This window comes from Phyllobates terribilis, unplaced genomic scaffold (assembly GCF_046119375.1).
Source record: "Phyllobates terribilis strain yellow unplaced genomic scaffold, ASM4611937v1 Scaffold_8__6_contigs__length_399053987, whole genome shotgun sequence".
Lineage (NCBI taxonomy): Eukaryota > Metazoa > Chordata > Amphibia > Anura > Dendrobatidae > Phyllobates > Phyllobates terribilis.
The window spans coordinates 84,529,695-84,548,432 of record NW_027362768.1 but is presented as its reverse complement, the minus strand read 5'-3'; the positions used below and the strand labels follow the sequence as shown (position 1 = coordinate 84,548,432).

The 18,738-nt window shown below is 44.4% G+C and overlaps 1 protein-coding gene across 1 annotated transcript in view; it reads right to left on the bottom strand.

Annotated features, from left to right (window-relative positions):
* NUF2 (NUF2 component of NDC80 kinetochore complex) overlaps positions 1–1,764 on the bottom strand; it is a 28,101-nt gene extending 26,337 nt beyond the window's left edge. Inside the window, exon 1 of the mRNA XM_073642582.1 lies at positions 1,576–1,764. The gene's annotated coding sequence lies outside the window, so the exon portion shown is untranslated. The remainder of the gene's footprint in view (positions 1–1,575) is intronic.
* Between the last annotated feature and the right edge of the window lie 16,974 nt (positions 1,765–18,738).

Sequence of the window (18,738 nt, the reverse complement as noted above, 5' to 3'; positions counted from 1 at the left end):
TACCCCTGTGAAAATAAAAAAAATTGGGTCTAAAGTAACATTTTTGTGAAAAAAGTTAAATGTTCATTTTTTTCTTCCACATTCCAAAAATTCCTGTGAAGCACCTGAAGGGTTAATAAAGTTCTTGAATGAGCACCTTGAGGGGTGCAGTTTTTAGAATGGTGTCACTTTTGGGTATTTTCTGTCATAAAGACCTCTCAAAGTGACTTCAAATGTGATGTGGTCCCTAAAAAAATGGTTTTGTAAATTTTGTTGGAAAAATGAGAAATCGCTGGTCAACTTTTAACCCTTTTAGCTCCCTAACAAAAAAAAAATTTTGGTTCCAAAATTGTGCTGATGTAAAGTAGACATGTGGAAAATGTTATTTATTAACTATTTTGTGTGACATAACTCTCTGATTTAAGGGCATAAAAATTCAAAGTTTGAAAATTGAGAAATTTTCAAAATTTTCGCCAAATTTCCATTTTTTTCACAAATAAACGCAAGTGATATCGAAGAAATTTTACCACTATCATGAAGTACAATATGTCACGAAAAAACAACCTCAGAATCAGGGGGATCCGTTGAAGCGTTCCAGAGTAATTACCTCATAAAGTGACAGTGGTCAGAATTGTAAAAATTGGCCTGGTCATTAACGTGCAAACCACCCTCGGGGGTCAAGAGGATAATAACCCCATTGCTACCAGCCAAGGCTGTAAGTGCACTCATACTTAATACACATGAAATGTTCTTTCCATCGTTTATCAGGTACCTGTCTCCATCCTGTGATTTCCAGCAATGTTCTTGGCAGTCTCAATGACAGGGAGGGTATAATGCGTGATAGAAAACTAATCATTGTAGCAGGAACCTCAGATCTACAGCAGACTCCCATTTTTGGCACATGTACCAGAAAAAAGAAAATACTAATTTGGTAGCCATTATTTCAGCACCCTGCTGGTCCATGAAAGCAGGCTTATAGATCCCACAATTCGGGATATCGTGGCCGCACACAATACTATTGCTTATAAAAGGGTTTGTACCAAGTTTAGGAGATATCACCTACAGTAACCCGAAACGTGGTACAAACCTGATAAATGAACAAAGTGGAATTTGCACCAAATGGATGTGACGTTATATGGAATATGAAGGACAGGGGCCGTTCCTCGGGGTCCGGCCGATTACAGTATGTAGGACCATCCCCCAAAAATGGGGTTAAAGAGGTAGTCCACTACTTTTACACTGATTGCCTATCCTTAGGATAAGTCATCTATGTCTGATCGGTGGGGGTGCTGGGTGTGGGACCCCGGCCGATCAGCCATCAATGTAAAAGCAGACAACCTCTTCAAGGGTACTGGTGCCGTGGCCCAGTAATGGGCCGATCATTAGAGGCTACAGGATCCGTCCCCCGGGAATCGGCCGATCATTAAGGGGGACTACATGGTCCAGGTCCATCCCCCAATAATGGGCCCGTCATTATCGGCCTATCATTAGGGGGTACAGTGTCCTTGTATTAGAGGACAGCCTGCATTGGCTGCGGTCAGATGTACACACAGGTGACTGACTGCAGCCATTACAGCGGGCACACTCACTACTCACCGCCAGGCCCCGGTGCTCGCTGTCCCGTCCTTGCTTTCTCCCTGGTCGCAGCACTCACATCACACTGCGGCCACCACCATCCGCCTCTTCTCTACTGTCGTTTATTTACCGGGTACTTTTTCAAATTAAGCCCAACCCGTCCGCCATGACGTCATCAGTCAGCGCCTGGAACGCACGGTTCAGTGGCCGCGCCTACATTTGATGACATAATCAGCTAAATGAGGTGTTCCCGTAACAAAGATGGGCGCTTCCGGTCCAATGTCGTCACTTCCTCAGAAAAACATTAATCTGGAAACGATCGAGAAATTGTATTATCCACACTGGCCACACGATGGCGGTGTAGAAATGAGGGCGGTGCCTCGTCTGCGTTGTGTCTCCTCAGCCAGTGAGCGGCATATATAACTTGTAGTGTGAGGGCGGCGGCAGCAGGAGCTCAGCTCTGCGGGCTGTGTAGTCTAGGAGACACCAGTACTTCTATATGCATGTACAGCTGAGGTGAAGGCGCGCCATACTGACGGCTGCTCTGAGCCTCTCACTGTACACGGCATAATGCTGCTATACTGAGAATTACACCCAGTGTACAGGAGAGGTGCTGCTCTGCAGTGTGGACAGGCTCTGCTCAAGTGTTCATACCCTTTGGACTTTTCCACATACAGTATTTTCATGTTATATCCACAAGTGACAAACTTAAAGGGGTTGTCCACTACTTTTACATTGATGCGCATCTATGTATAATTGGCCGGGGTCCCGCACGCGGCACCCCTGGCGATCTGCTGTTATTGGTGCCGCGGGCCGGACTCCGCTGTCAAGTGGTAGTGGCCGCCGCAGTGTACTGCAGCTCTGCCTTCCATTCAATTGAATAGGAGGCGGATGTGCAGTATAGACGGATAGGGCATCAATGTAAAAGTAGTGGACAACCCCTTTAAGTGTATTTTATTGGGATTTTATATGATATACCAACACTAAGTAGCGAGTGTTTATGAAGTGTAAAGGAAATGACACATGGTTTTCTAAATATTTTAAAAATATAAATCTGAAAATTGTCAAGTGCATTTGTGTTCAGCCCCCCGAGCCAATACCTTGTAGGATGTAGGACCACCTGTCACTGCAATAACTTCTACAAGTCCTTTGGGGTCTGTCTCTACCAGCTTTATACATATAGAGGTGACAGTTTTGTCCATTCTTCTGTGCACACTAGTTCAGTGACAGTGGCCTACCACCAATAGCAGCAGGCAACACCACTGCTATGGGGCCCGTGAGCCGGGGGGCCTGGTGTGAGCGCCCGCACCTCCCGTCCCCCACCCACACAGAATGATGGAGGTGGAAGCATCTGCTGACACCTCCTCCTCCATCATCCTTGCTCGCTGACGTCCAGGGCTCCGTACATCAGTATGAGCAATGATGATGGAGGAGGGAGCGTAAGCAGACACTTCCACCCCCACCGTCCTGCCTTGACGTCTGACGTTTCAGAGCAGCGGGCGCAATGACATCATTACTGGCGCCCACTGTTCTGAGATGTCTGGCGCTTCCCACCACAGGCTTAGCAGACCGGAGCATTGGGTGGAACCAGGAGAGGTGAGTATTGTGTTTATTTTTTTAAATCAGTGATTGGTGGCCATAATACCATATGTATGACAATGGGAGGTGTATTATATTGTATGGAGGACCATGGGGGCGCATTATATTGTATGGAGAACCATGGGGATGCATTATATTGTATGGAGGACCATGGGGGGCATTATATTGTATACATAATCACGGGGGGCGCATTATATTGTATGTAGGACCATGGGGGGTGTATTATATTGTATGGAGGACCATGGGGGGTGTATTATATTGTATGGAGGACCATGGGGGGTGTATTATATTGTATGGAGGACCATGGTGGGTGTATTATATTGTATGTAAGACCATGGGGGTGTATTATATTGTATGGAGGACCATGGGGGTGTATTATATTGTATGGAGGACCATGGGGGTGTATTATATTCTATGGAGGCGCATTATATTGCATGGAGGACCATAGGGATGCATTATATTGTATGGAGGACAATGGGGGATGTATTATATTATATGGAGGACCATGGGGTGTATTATATTGTATACAGGACCAAAGTGGGGCGCATTATATTGTATGTAGGACCATGAGGGGTGTATTATATTGTATGTAGGGCCATGGGGGTGTATTATATTCTATAGAGGACCATGAGGGTGTATTATATTGTATGGAGGACTATGGGGGTTCATTATATTGTATGGAGGACTATGGGGGGTGTATTATATTGTATGGAGGACCATGGAGGTGTATTATATTGTATGGAGGACCATGGGGGGTGTATTATATTGTATGGAAGACCATGGGATGTATTATATTGTATGGAAGACCATGGGATGTATTATATTGTATGGGGGACCATGGGGATGTATTATATTGTATGGCGGACCATGGGGGGTTCATTATACTATAGGGAGGACCATGGAGGGTGCATTATATTGTATGGAGGACCATGGGGATGCATTATATTGTATGGAGGACCATGGGGGGTGCATTATATTGTATACATGACCACGGGGGCGCATTATATTGTATGTAGGACCATGGGGGGGTGTATTATATTGTATGGAGGACCATGGGGGGTGTATTATATTGTATGGTGGACCATGGTGGGTGTATGATATTGTATGGAGGACCATGGGGGGTGTATTATATTGTATGGAGGACCATGGGGGTGTATTATATTGTATAGAGGACCATGGGGGTGTATTATATTGTATGGAGGACCATGGGGGGGTGTATTATATTGTATGAAGGACCATGGGGGTGTATTATATTGTGTGAAAACTCCTGGAACGCCTAGTCCATTCCCGTCTAATCCGCTATCTCTCAGACAACTCTCTTCTTGACTCTTTACAATCTGGTTTCCGCTTTTCACATTCTACTGAAACTGCCCTCACTAAAGTCTCTAATGATCTACTAACAGCTAAATCTAATGGTCACTACTCCCTGCTGATTCTCCTGGATCTCTCTGCAGCATTCGACACTGTGGATCACCAGCTCCTCCTCACTATGCTCCGCACTATTGGCCTCAAGGACACTGTTCTCTCCTGGTTCTCCTCCTATCTCTCTGACCGCTCCTTCTCTGTGTCTTTTGCCGGCTCCTCCTCCTCTCTCCTTCCCCTTACTGTCGGGGTTCCTCAAGGATCAGTCCTAGGCCCCTTCTTTTCTCCTTATACACCGCTCCCATTGGACAAACAATCAGCAGATTCGGTTTTCAGTACCATCTCTATGCTGATGACACCCAATTATACACCTCTGCTCCGGACATCACCCCTGCATTACTACAAAAGACCAGTGATTGTCTTTCTGCTGTGTCTAACATCATGTCCTCCCTCTGCCTAAAACTGAATCTGTCAAAAACTGAACTACTCGTATTTCCTCCCTCCACTAACCTACCTGTGCCCGATATTGCCATATCCGTTTGTGGCTCAACCATTACTCCCAGCAACAAGCTCGCTGTCTTGGGGTCATTTTTGATTCAGATCTTTCCTTCACTCCTCACATCAAATCACTCGCTCGTTCATGTCATCTACACCTCAAAAACATCTCAAGAATAAAGACTTTTCTCACCTTTGACTCGGCAAAAACTCTTACTGTAGCTCTTATTCATTCTCGTCTGGACTACTGCAACTCTCTACTTATCGGGCTCCCTCTCCCCTCTCCAATCCGTCCTTAACGCAGCAGCCAGGATCATATTCCTCGCCAACCGCTACACCGATGCCTCTTCCCTGTGCCAGTCATTGCATTGGTTGCCCATCCAATATAGAGTTCAATTTAAACTTATCACGCTTACCCACAAAGCGCTCCATGCTTCAGTACTCCCCTACATCTCCTCCCTTGTCTCAGTCTACCACCCTACACGTGACTTCCGTTCTGCCAATGACTTAAAACTAAAATCCTCCATAATCCGAACTTCCCACTCCCATCTCCAAGATTTCTCGCGTGCTGCAACAATTCCTTGGAATGCACTACCCAGGACAGTTCGATTAACTCTCAATACCCACAGTTTCAAGCGGACCCTAAAAACCCATTTCTTTTGACTTGCATATCGCCTCCACACACTATCTGTCCGTCCCAGTTTTCCCCCATATTAAAATCTTCAATTTCAGGTTCATACCAACCATGCACTTAATAGCCTCGGTCAGGACTGCACACATACTGGCTGGCGACCAGTCCATGTATTATTTATCCTATTTAGTATATCAAGGCTGCATTATACAATATATGTACATTCTACCTTTTGTGTATCCCCCATTTCCTCATAGACTGTAAGCTTGCGAGCAGGGCCCTCACTCCTTTCGATATGAGATATGCTTACTCTGTATTGTCTGTATAAGTCCCCCCTAAAATTTGTAAAGTGCTGCGGAATATGTTGGCGCTATGAAAATAAAAATTATTATTATTATTATATGAAGGACCAGGGGGGTGTATTATATAGTATGGAGGACCATGGGGCGCATTATATTTTATGGAGGACCATGGGTATGCCTTATATTGTATGGAGGACCATGGGGTGCATTATATTGTAAGGAGGACCATCGAGGGTGCGTTATATTGTATACAGGACCACAGGGGGATGCATTATATTGTATGAAGGACCATAGGGGGTGTATTATATTGTATGGAGGATCATGGGGGGTGTATTATATTGTATGGAGGGCCATAGTGGGTATATTATATTGTATGTAGGACCCTGGGGGTGTATTATATTGTATGGAGGACAATGGCGGTATATTATATTGTATGGAGGACCACGGGGGTGCATTATATTGTATGGAGGACCATGGGGATGCATTATATTGTATGGAGGACCATGGGGGGGCATTATATTGTATACATAATCACGGGGGGCGCATTATATTGTATGTAGGACCAAGGGGGGTGTATTATATTGTATGGTGGACCATGGGGGTGTATTATATTGTATGGTGGACCATGGGGGTGTATTATATTGTATGGAGGACCATGGTGGGTGTATTATATTGTATGTAAGACCATGGGGTGTATTATATTGTATGTAAGACCATGGGGGTGTATTATATTGTATGGAGGACCATGGGGGTGTATTATATTGTATAGAGGACCATGGGGGGTGTATTATATTGTATGGAGGACCATGGGGTGTATTATATTGTATGGAGGACCATGGGGGGTGTATTATATTGTATGGAGGACCATGGGGGCGCATTATATTACATGGAGGACCATGGGGATGCATTATATTGTATGGAGGACCATGGAGTGCATTATATTGTATGGAGGACCATTGGGGGTGTATTATATTGTATGGAGGACCATGGTGTGTGTATTATATTGTATGTAAGACCATGGGGGTGTATTATATTGTATGTAAGACCATGGGGGTGTATTATATTGTATGGAGGACCATGGGGGTGTATTATATTGTATAGAGGACCATGGGGGGTGTATTATATTGTATGGAGGACCATGGGGTGTATTATATTGTATGGAGGACCATGGGGGTGTATTATATTGTATGGAGGACCATGGGGGCGCATTATATTGCATGGAGGACCATGGGGTTGCATTATATTGTATGGAGGACCATGGAGTGCATTATATTGTATGGAGGACCATTGGGGGTGTATTATATTGTATGTAGGACCATGGAGGGTGTATTATATTGTATGTAGGACCATGGGGATGTATTATATTGTATGGAGGGTGCATTATATTGTATGGAGGACCATGGGGGTGAATTATACTGTGTGGAGGACCATGGGGGGTGCATTATATTGTATGGAGTACCATGGGGGTGAATTATATTCTATAGAGAACCATGGGGGTGCATTATACTGTATGGAGGACCATGGGGGGTGCATTATATTGTATGGAGTACCATGGGGGTGACTTATATTCTATAGAGAACCATGGGGGGTGCATTATACTGTATGGAGGACCATGGGGGGTGAATCATATTGTATGGAGGACCATGGGGGCTCATTATATTGTATGGAAGACCATGGGGGTTCATTATATTGTATGGACAACCATGAGGGTGTACATTATATTGTATTGAGGGCCATGAGGAGTGCATTATACTGTATAGAGGATTATGGGGGTTGCATTATACTATGTGGAAGGTTATGTGGGGCCATTATAATATTTGGAGGGCTATGTGGGGGGGGCATTATACTGTATGAAAGCAATTATACAGTGTGATTGTTTGTGTGGGGTCCATGATACTGTGTGGGGGGCATTATTCTGTGTGGAAGGCTAGTGCGGGCCATTGTACAGTGTGGAGAGGTGTGGGGCCATTATACTGCATGTTGGCCCATTATACTGCATGGAGGGCTGTGTGGGGGTCATACTGTGTTGGGATCACCATACTTTGTCTTAGGAGTTGATGTGGGGTACAGTAAAGTCATTATACTGTGCATGTAGAGGCTAATGTGGAGGGATTCACCATGGGGGATTCATACTGTGTTGTTTGGGGGGGACACTTTTGTTGGCATCGTACTTTATGCAAACAATGAAAGAGCAATCCAGGGCACCAGTAGGATGAAAATTACTATGTAAAGGCTGGAAAGTAGTGAGATATGCTCTTCTGCGACCCGGACAATTATATATTTTTTTGGGGGGGAGGGGGGCACTTGGAACTTCTGCTATAGGGCCCCATGATTTTCAGTGAGATTGGATGGAGACGTCTATGATCAGCAACTTTCATGTCTTGCCACAGATTCTCAGTAGGATTTAGGTCTGGACTGTGACTGGACCATTCACAGACATGAATTTGCTTTGATCTAATCCATTCCATTGTAGCTCTGGCAGTATGTTTAGGGTCGTTGTCCTGCTGGAAGGTGAACCTACGCCCCAGTCTCAAGTCTTTTGCAGTCTGTAACAGGTTTTCCTCCAGGATTGCCCTGCATTTAGCTCCTTCCAGCTTCCCAACAACTCTGACCAGCATCCCTTTTCCTGCTGATGAAAAGCATCCACAGAGCATGATGCTGCCACCGCCATGTTTGACTTTGGGGATCAGAATTATGTGCAGTGTTAGTTTTCCGCCACACAAAGCAATTTGCATTTAGCCCAAAAAGTTCTACTTTGGCCTCATATGACCAGAGCACCTTCTTCTACATGCTAGCCGTGTCCCCTACAGAGCTGTTTACAAACTACAAATGGGACTTGTTATGGCTAGCTCTCAAAAATGACTTTCTTCTTGCCACTCTTACATAAAGGCCAGATTTGTGGAGTAAAGGACTAATCGCTGTCCTGTAGACATATTCTCCCACCTGAGCTGTAGATCTCTGCAGCTCCTACAGAGTGACTATGAGCCTCTTTCCTTTCTTGAGATGTCTGTTTAGGTGGACGACCATGTCTAGGTAGGTTTACAGTTTTGCGACACTTCTTCCATTTATGGATGCTAGATTGAGCAATGCTCCATGAGATGTTTAGAGCTTGGGCTATTTGTTATAACCTAACCCTGCTTTACTCTGCAATTTTGTCCCTGACCTGTCTGGTGTGTTCTTTGGTTTTCATGATACTGTTTGATCCCTAATGTTAACAAACCTCTGAGGCCTCCACAGAATAGCTTTAGTTATACTGATAATAAATTGCACACAAGAAGACTCAATTTACTAATTATGTGACTTCTGGAGGCAATTGGTCACTCAGGGTTTTATTTAGGGGTATCGGACTATAGGTGGGCTGAATATACATGCACATCACAATTTTCAGATTTATAGTTTTTAAAGGGTAGCGTTTCTCCTTATGGAGAGTGACACACCAGCTCTGGCACGTCAAGGCAAGGAGGCTTATTCGCCATGCAATGCTCCTCTGGGAAATTTAATATGCAAATTGCCTCTTCAGAGAAAAAGAGGACTTGTACTCTATAGCGCCACCTATTGGAAGTAGCAATCCTACAAGTCACAATCAACCCATTAACCCATTTTAAATAATTAGAAAACCATGTATCATTTCATTTATACTTCACAAATACTTGCTATTTTGTGTTGGTATATCACATTAAATCTCAAATAAAATACATATAAGCTAGTGGTTGCAGCTTGAAAAAAATATGGAAAAGTTCACGGGGTATGAATACTTTCTCAAGGCACTGTACATGATACAGATAATGAGAATTACACCCAGTATACAGGACAGCAGAAGTGACACTGTGCAGTCTAAATATACAGCATAGGAACATATACTGAGAATTACACGCAATCACAGCTCCACAATTACATACACAGCTCCACACTCTATACTGTCATGTAGTAATGTAGTCCACACCCTATATGTTGTATACATTATACCATGATATATAATATAGTGTGGGACTGTGTAAAATGTATAGAGTTGTGTGTATAGTATACAGTGTGATGCTGTGCCTATGTACAGTGGGGAAAAAAAGCATTTAGTCAGCCACCAATTGTGCAAGTTCTCCCACATAAAAAGATGAGAGAGGCCTGTAATTGACATGATAGGTAGACCTCAACTATGAGAGACAAAATGAGAAAACAAATCCTGAAAATCACATTGCCTGATTTGGAAAGAATTTTTTTTTAAATTTTGGTGGAAAATAAGTATTTGGTCAATTACAAAAGTTCATCTCAATACTTTGTTATATATCCTTTGTTGGCATTGACAGAGGTCAAACTTTTCTGTAAGTCTTCACAAGGTTGGCACACACTGTTGCTGGTATGTTGGCCCATTCCTCCATGCAGATCTCCTCTAGAGCAGTGATGTTTTGGGTCTGTTGCTGGGCAACACGGACTTTCAACTCCCTCCAAAGGTTTTCTATAGGATTTAGATCTGGAGACTGGCTAGGCCACTTCAGGAACTTGAATTCTTCTTACAAAGCCACTCCTTCGTTGCCCTGGCGGTGTGCTTGGGATCATTGTAATGCTGAAAGACCCAGCCACATTTCATCTTCAATGCCCTTGCTGATGGAAGGAGGATTGCACTCAAAATCTCACGATACATGGCCCCATTCATTCTTTCATGTACACGGATCAGTCGTCCTGGTCCCTTGGCAGAGAAACAGACCCAAAGCATGCTGTTGCCACCCCCATGCTTCACAGTAGGTATTGTGTGCTTTGGATGCAACTCAGCATTCTTTCTCCTCCAAACACGACGAGTTGTGTTTCTACCAAACAGTACTACTTTGGTTTCATCTGACCATATGACATTCTCAGAATACTCTTCTGGATTATCCAAATGCTCTCTAGCAAACTTCAGACGGGCCCGGGCATGTAATGGCTAAAGCAGTGGGACACGTCTGGCACTGTAGGATCTGAGTCCCTGGCGGCGTAGTGTGTTACTGTTGGTAGCCTGTGTAACGTTGGTCCCAGCTCTCTGCAGGTCATTCAGTAGGTCCCCCAGTGTGGTTCTGGGATTTTTGCTCACCATTCTTGAGTTCATTTTGACCCCACGGGGTGAGATCTTGTGTGGAGCCCCAGATCGAGGGAGATTATCAGCGGTCTTGTAGTGGTCATTTTTTAATTATTGCTCCCACAGTTGATTTCTTCACACCACGCTGCTTGCATATTGCAGATTCAGTCTTCCCAGCCTGGTGCAGGGCTATAATTTTGTTTTTGGTGTCCTTCGACAGCTCTTTGGTCTTCACCATAGTGGAGTTTGAAGTGTGACTGTTTGAGGTTGCGGACCAGCGTCTTTTATACTGATAACAAGTTCAAACAGGTGCCAGTACTACAGGTAATGAGTGGAGGACTGAGGAGCCTCTTAAAGATGAAGTTACAGGTATGTGAGAGCCAGAAATCTTGCTTGTTTGTAATTGACCAAATACTTATTTTCCACCAAAATTTGAAAAAAATTTCTTTCCAAATCAGACAATGTGATTTTCAGGATTTGTTTTCTCATTTTGTCTCTCATAGTTGAGGTCTATCTATGATGTCACTTACAGGCCTCTCTCATCTTTTTAAGTGGGAGAACTTGCACAATTGGTGGCTGACTAAATATTTTTTATACCCCACTGTATATAGCATGGAGTCCACGTCATGCTCTATATGTACCGCACCTTACTATATACACATCCGTACAATTTACTACATTCCTCAATATTGAAATTGTAATACTAAGATGGAAAATTTGTGAAGTTTTGAAAGTCACAAGATAGATAGACATGTTACTGATATACAAATGATAAAAAAATGGAAACATTTTCAAAACTCTCGATTTATTCAGTATCAAGTATGAGCGTCTCGTGCAGAATAACACACACTTACTCGCCATGGCTGCTATCAGTGATATTATTAATGGTTGTCTGAGGAATATTCTTCCATGCTGAATGCACTTGGGCAAATCATTAGGATCCACTGCTGGCAGCTCACTGTGTAATTAAAAAACAATGACGGCCCAGATGTGCTGGGTTGGGGACAAGTCCAGAGACGATGCAGGCATTGTAGCACGTTTAGCACGTTCCTGAAAAATGGCTCCTGGGATCTTAGGGAAAAATGGCTGTACCGCTGGTTCCACGGCCAAATCAATGTAATACTGAGCTGTTATTGTACCTGGAATGAAGGCTGCAGGGATCCGTTCCACCCCACACCATAGTCCCAGGAGTAAGGTCAGTGTGACGTTCCCTCGTGAAGGCCTCTTCACTGCGTTGCTCACGTGGTCTACATTCCAATCTCCAGCTATTATTGCATCCAACACAGAAGTTGGACTCATCGCTAAAGAGGATAGACCTCCATTCCAGCCTTCATTGCTGTTTTGATCTGCACCATGACAGCCTGCGAGAGCAGTGAGGTGAGGTCAATGGACACCTGCAGCTGGACATCTGGCTCCTAATGTCCAGTTTTAAATGAGCAAATACCCACAGTAAGTATATTAATACATTGTAATAATACGTGTAAATAACATAGGGTATACAGCTGACACTATTTTGATCAAACAAGCTTAAAAGCCATCCCACCGAGCGAAGGTGTACCCAATCAGGATGGTCCCTAACTCTTGTAGTTCACCTCGTTACATGCCAGCAGGCCTCAAAATAGACTTGGGAGAGAGGCCTCTCTCCTGTGGGTTGTGCACCTTCTCGGTTTAGATTCCCACAGGCAGGCGCAAAACACAATCAGGTCCAGGTCCTGCTCTGACTTGTCTATTTTGTGGCCTGCTGGCGCGTAGTGAGATGAACTACAAGATTTAGGGACCATCCTGATTGGGTACACCTTGTCGCGGTAACATGGCTTTTACACTCTGTTGATAAAAATATTGATTAATATATAACACACACACATCAAAATACAACACAGACATCAGTATATAACACATACATCAATATACAACAGACACATGTATAACACATGAATACAACACACAAATCAGTATACAATACACACATCAATAATTAACACTCACATCAGTGTATAACTCACACATCAATATATATTGCACACATCAGTATACAACACACACATCAGTACATACACACATGGACAGAATTGATGGTTCCCTTCTGTTAAAGTAAGAAAAACCCACAATGGTCACTGAAATGACTTGTAAACAACAAAAGTAAATTTCAGTTTAAACTTACTGAATATCAACTAATGAAAATCAGACATTGCTTTTGAATTGTGGTTTAACAGAAAAATTAAAATGACCTGGTCAAAAATGATGGTACCGTTAAAGGGGTTTTTCAGGCTTGGGGCCCAAGTAGGCAGTCACTCTATGTGACTGCTGACTTGTGAATCCTCAAAGTGCGTGCTGTCAGGTTACTCCGGTGCCGATGCTGGGAGCCTGGCCTCAATACACTTGTATTGAGCTAGGCCGTGTACATCTAGTCGGCAAATTGCCTGCGAGATCCAGGCACCAGTACATAGAGTGATTGCAGGCTTGAGCATTAAGACTGATCAACCCCTTTAACTTAATATTTTGTTGCACAACCTTTTGAGGCAATCACTGCAAACAAACGATTTCTGTAACTGTCAATGAGACTTCTGCCCCTGTACACGGGTATTTTGGGCCACTCCTCATGAGCAAACTGCTGCAGATGTCTCAAGTGTGAAGGTGCCTTCTACAGACTGCAAGTTTCAGCCCCTTCCACAGATAGGATTTAGATCAGGGCTCATAGAAGCCACTTCAGAATAGTCCAATTGTAGCGTCTGTGCCCGTGGCCCCCGCATGGTTCCCCTCCTACCTCCATGCAGGGCCGCTGACGTACTCACCGCACCAGCAGCGGCAATGTCCCTGCACATCTCTTTCTCTGTGCACGCCACAATGTCTCCCGGCAGTGCGCCTAGTGCATCCGTGATCGCGCACCCCTCTCTTAAAGGGGCAGCATGCGCACATGGTAAAAGCCCCCAGCTAACAGCTGGGAGGCATTTAGTTAAAGTGTTCATTTCCAAGATGTCTTCCAGCCAATAGCTGTGAGGCATCTTGTATAAAAGGCACCCTACCCTATAGGGAGGTGCCTGAGCAACCTCTATAGTTTAGTGTTAGGTGGTTAGGTTTGTGCAACTGTATGTTGCCAGGTCCCCTGTCCTTAGTCTATTAAAGTTATTCCCGCATCCTGTGTTCCCATTATTCTATTATAGTGATTCCCTATTCTGTTCTGTCCCTGTAGGTTATATGTTACCATGAAGCCGCATCCTCAGTATCTGTACCCCGTGGACGCATCAGCGATACCTGGACAGTTTCCCAAGACATGTGTGTCTGTACCTGTCCAAAGTGGCCGCCCTGTCCTGTCTAGGAATCTAAATTAACATCTCTGACCCTTGGGGTCAGCTACCTGCCGCACACTCCTGACCTCACCACTAGAGGCTCCAGTTAACACCAAGGTAGCTGCTTAATTATTCCCCTCCTGGATAAGTCCTGTTTGTGGCACAGTGTGTCCACTAACCACGTGTGCCACCTTCGTGCGTGACACAGATGCTTTACTCTTAGCCATTCTTGGGTATTTTTAGCTGTGTGTCTTGGGTCATTATCTTGTAGTAGGATCCTTGACCTAGGACTCAGACCAAGATTTCTGACACTGGGCAGCACATTTTGCTCCAGAATGCCCTGATAGTCTTGAGATTTAATTGTACCCTGCACAGATTCAAGATCCCCTGTGCCAGATGCAGCAAAGCAGCCCCAAAACATGACTGAGTCTCCTCCATGTGTTACAGTAGTTACAATCCTTTTTTTTATATGCTTCATTTTTACATCTGTGAACGTGGAACTGACATGACTTGCCGAAAAGTTTCAACTTTGTTTCATCTGTCCAAAGGACATTTTCCCAAAAGCTTTGTGGCTTGTCAATATGTATTTTGGCAAATTCCAGTTTCACTTTTTTATGATTTGCTTTCAAAAGTGTTTCCTCCTCGGTCGTCTTCCATGAAGTCCAGTTTGGCCAAGATGGCAACGAATTGTGCGATCTGACACTGATGTACATTGACCTTGGAGGAGTTTATCTCTAATCTCTTTGGAAGTTATTCTGGGCTCTTTGGTTACCATTCGTATTATCTGTCTCTTTCATTCGTCATCAATTTTTCTCTTGCAACCACGTCCATGGAGGTTGGCTACAGCCCATAGACCTTAACCCCTTTACAACCCATGACGTCTTAGTACGCACATTTGCGTACCCCCCGTTCAGTGAGGGCTGCTGCGCTGAGCCCTCACTGAACCGAGCACATGTCAGCTGATTCTTACAGCTGACATGTGCCCGCAACAGCCGCGGGTGGAATTGCGATCCACCCGCGGCTGTTAACATGTTAAATGCCGCTGTCAATCTCCGACAGCGGCATTTAATGCGCGCTTCCGGGTTGCGCGTCATAAGCCCCGCCCATTGGCGACCCCGTCACGTGATCGCGGGTCACCGATGGGTGGGCATGACAACCCAGGGTCTGCAGCAGACGCCTGTGGTTGTCATGATCTGGTCACTATGAGCGCCACCTAGTGGTCGGCGCTCATAGCACAGGACCATTTCTGCTGCATGCAGGGGATCTGCTGGTCCCCTGTATGTAGCAGAGCCGATCAGACAACTGCTGCTTCTAGTCTCCTATGGAGACTATTGAAGCATGCAGTAAGTGAAAAAAAAAAGTTTTTAAAAATATAGAAAGAATTAAAAAAATATAAAAGTTTAAATCACCCCCCTTTCACCCCATTCGAAATAAAGTATAAAAAAAAAAACCTACATAGACATATTTGGTATCACCGCGTTCAGAATTGCCCCATCTATCAATATAAACAGTGTAACGAGAAAAAAATTCTAAACGCCAGAATTAAGGTTTTTGGTCGCCGCAAAATTGCAATAAGATGCAATAACGGGTGATCAAAACATCGGATCTGCCCCAAAATGTTATCAATAAAAACGTCAGCCCGGCACGCAAAAAATAAGCCTTCACCCAGCCCCAGATCACAAAAAATGGAGACGCTACAGGTCTCGGAAAATGGCGCTATATTTTTTTTTTTACCAAATTTTGGAATTTTTTTTCACCACTTAAATATAAAAGAACCTATATATGTTTGGTGTCTACGAACTCGTAATGACCTGGAGAATAAGAATGGCAGGTCAGGTTTAGCATTCAGTGACCGTGGTAAAAAAATAAATAAAAAGCAACTGTAGTATTGCACTTTTTTTGCAATTTTACCGCACTTGGAATTTTTTTCCCGTTTTCCCGTACACGATATGGTAAAACTAGTAATGGCGTTGAAAAGTACAACTCGTCCCGCAAAAAATAAGCTCTCACACGGCCATATTGACCAAAAAATAAAAACGCTATGGCTCTGGGAACAAGGGGAGCAAAAAACGAAAAAGCAAAAACGACAAAACCCAAGGTTGCGAAAGGGTTAAACTTCTTAATAATATGTGCAATTGTAGTAACAAAAAGATCTAGCTTTCCTATCGCTTCTTAGACTTTTGGCTAAGATCAAGTGTAGTATTGTTTTATGGATGGGGAATTTTTAAATTCCTGGTCGAAGGTCCGGTTAGTATTACACTAGAAAACCTTCACTACATACTTAATCGTTTTCACTTATATTTCACTGTATTACTATGTGTCTTGTCACTAGGACTTTTCATGGTGCGGTTCCCTCCTCATTGGTCTAGGGAGGGGAGTGCGTGGCTCCTAAAAATCCCTGGCTCTCCCCTCTAGGGAGGGGAGCCAACCTAGATGGCTCCTAGTTCTGCTTTAATGGCAGCATAGGCAGACACTAGGAGCAAGACTGGGTCTCCTTTGGCTTCGCTATGGAAGGCCACTAGTCCCTGACCCTCGCAGTGGCCCTCTGGCTTGGAGGGACCGGGATCGGTTATTGTGCGCCTTTTGTCCTGTTGGAGAGGGCTGTGACTGACCACATCTTAGTTAACTTTTTTTGTGGCAATTTATTCACTTTTTAGCGTTCTCGAGTGTAGAGTACAGTTCTCAGGATCTTTAAAAAAAACAGGACCATCAAGCTGTTTGGAGATGAACTTGTGGCCTCTACCATTAACATGTTTGGCTATCATTTTCTTTGTAATCTCTTGAGACAACTCTCTCCTTAGCTTTCTTTAGTCAATGTTCACTGTGGTACACCCCATGATACCAAACAGCACAGTGACTACTTTTCACCTAAAAATAGGTGACTGACTGATTACAAGTTTGTAGACACCTGTGATGCTAATTACAGGTCACCCATTAGTTTCACATGTTCCTATTGTCAAATTATTTTCAATCTTTTCTAGGGGGTACCATTATTTCTGTTCGGGACAGTTTTAGTATTTTTTTTTTACTATTTTCTGTTGAACCACAATGCAAAAGCAATGTCTGATTTTCATTAGTTGATATATAGTAAATTTAAATTGAAAATTACTTTTGTCAGATTCAAGTTCTTTCAGTGGCCATTTTGGGTTTATCTTACTTTTAGCAGAAGATAATGTGTCACGAACGTGGTTTGTGGAACCACTGTGCCACGGACTGAGGAGTGCCTGGAGGGGCGTAACTAGGGGCCTCGCCTAATCCAAGCCCGGACCCACGGCGGCTTTACGACTCCGTGATCCGTGGAGGGACGAGGGAGGTGGCCCAGATGCTACTCCAGAACAGACCAACGGACGCTCAGCAGCTGGACCCAGTAGGACAGGTAGACTGGGCTTGCACCAGAGTGCAACGGACTAGGTTAGCACTGGAGTGCAGCAGACTGTGCTTGCATCAGAGTGCAGCAGGCAGAGTTTGCATCAGAGTGCTGCAGGCAGAGTTTGTACCAGAGTGCAGCAGGCAGAGTTTGTACCAGAGTGCAGCAGGCAGAGTTTGCACCAGAGTGCAGCAAGGAGTGGTACGCAACCATAACAACATAGACTGCATAACAGGAAGGTTGCTCAGGCACCTCCCCAATGGGGAGGAAGCAATATACTGTATATGTAATGTCCCACAGCCATTGGCTGGGGACGTAATAGCAAGTGCATGCGCTGGCCCTTTAAGAGGACAGGAGCGCACACGGGCGTGCCCTAAGGACATGGCAGGAAGCCCTGCTGGAAGCAGGTAGAGCATGAGGAAGGGAAGCACAGACTGCAGCGCGGGTGAGTGAAGTGACATGTCGGAAACCCTGCCTGTCAGAGCAGGGATCCTGCGTGGTGGCAACATAATGCTGGAAAGGCATTATTTGTACTGTTTCTAGCTTTTAAAGGTCAGGGTCCTACAGATCTCTCCAAAAATAAAAGCCCATGTCTGGTTTTCCTAAATCTGACTTGGTCAAATAGCTTTACCCAGTCCACACTTACTTTAATTTTGTGTTGTAACTAGAGATGAGCGTTGTTCTACTCGAACTGTTCGCCAATCTCAAATTCGAGCTGTTTTGGGCGGTGTTCGAGCCGTTCGGCGAACACGAACGATTTGAGAAAAATTCGGCTGTTCGAGGTTATGTTCGATAACTGTTCGTGCACCAAAATCATAACTGGATTTTTTCTCAGTAATGATGAAAATTAATGTTAATACGCAGTTTGAGTGTACAGCGGGGCGGGGGGAGGGGCAGGGGATGGATCTCTGCAGGAACAATGAAGATCTCCATTTTTTTTTCTCTTTCCCGCATTTGCAGTGGGGAGGTGCAGTCTGTCAGCCTATCAGCAGCGCACACACAGAGCGAACTGCTGTTTTTCACACAAGCAAGGGCATGTGTCATTGGCAGTGTATGTCACATGTCCTTGCCCTATAAGACCAAGCCATTTTCCCCGT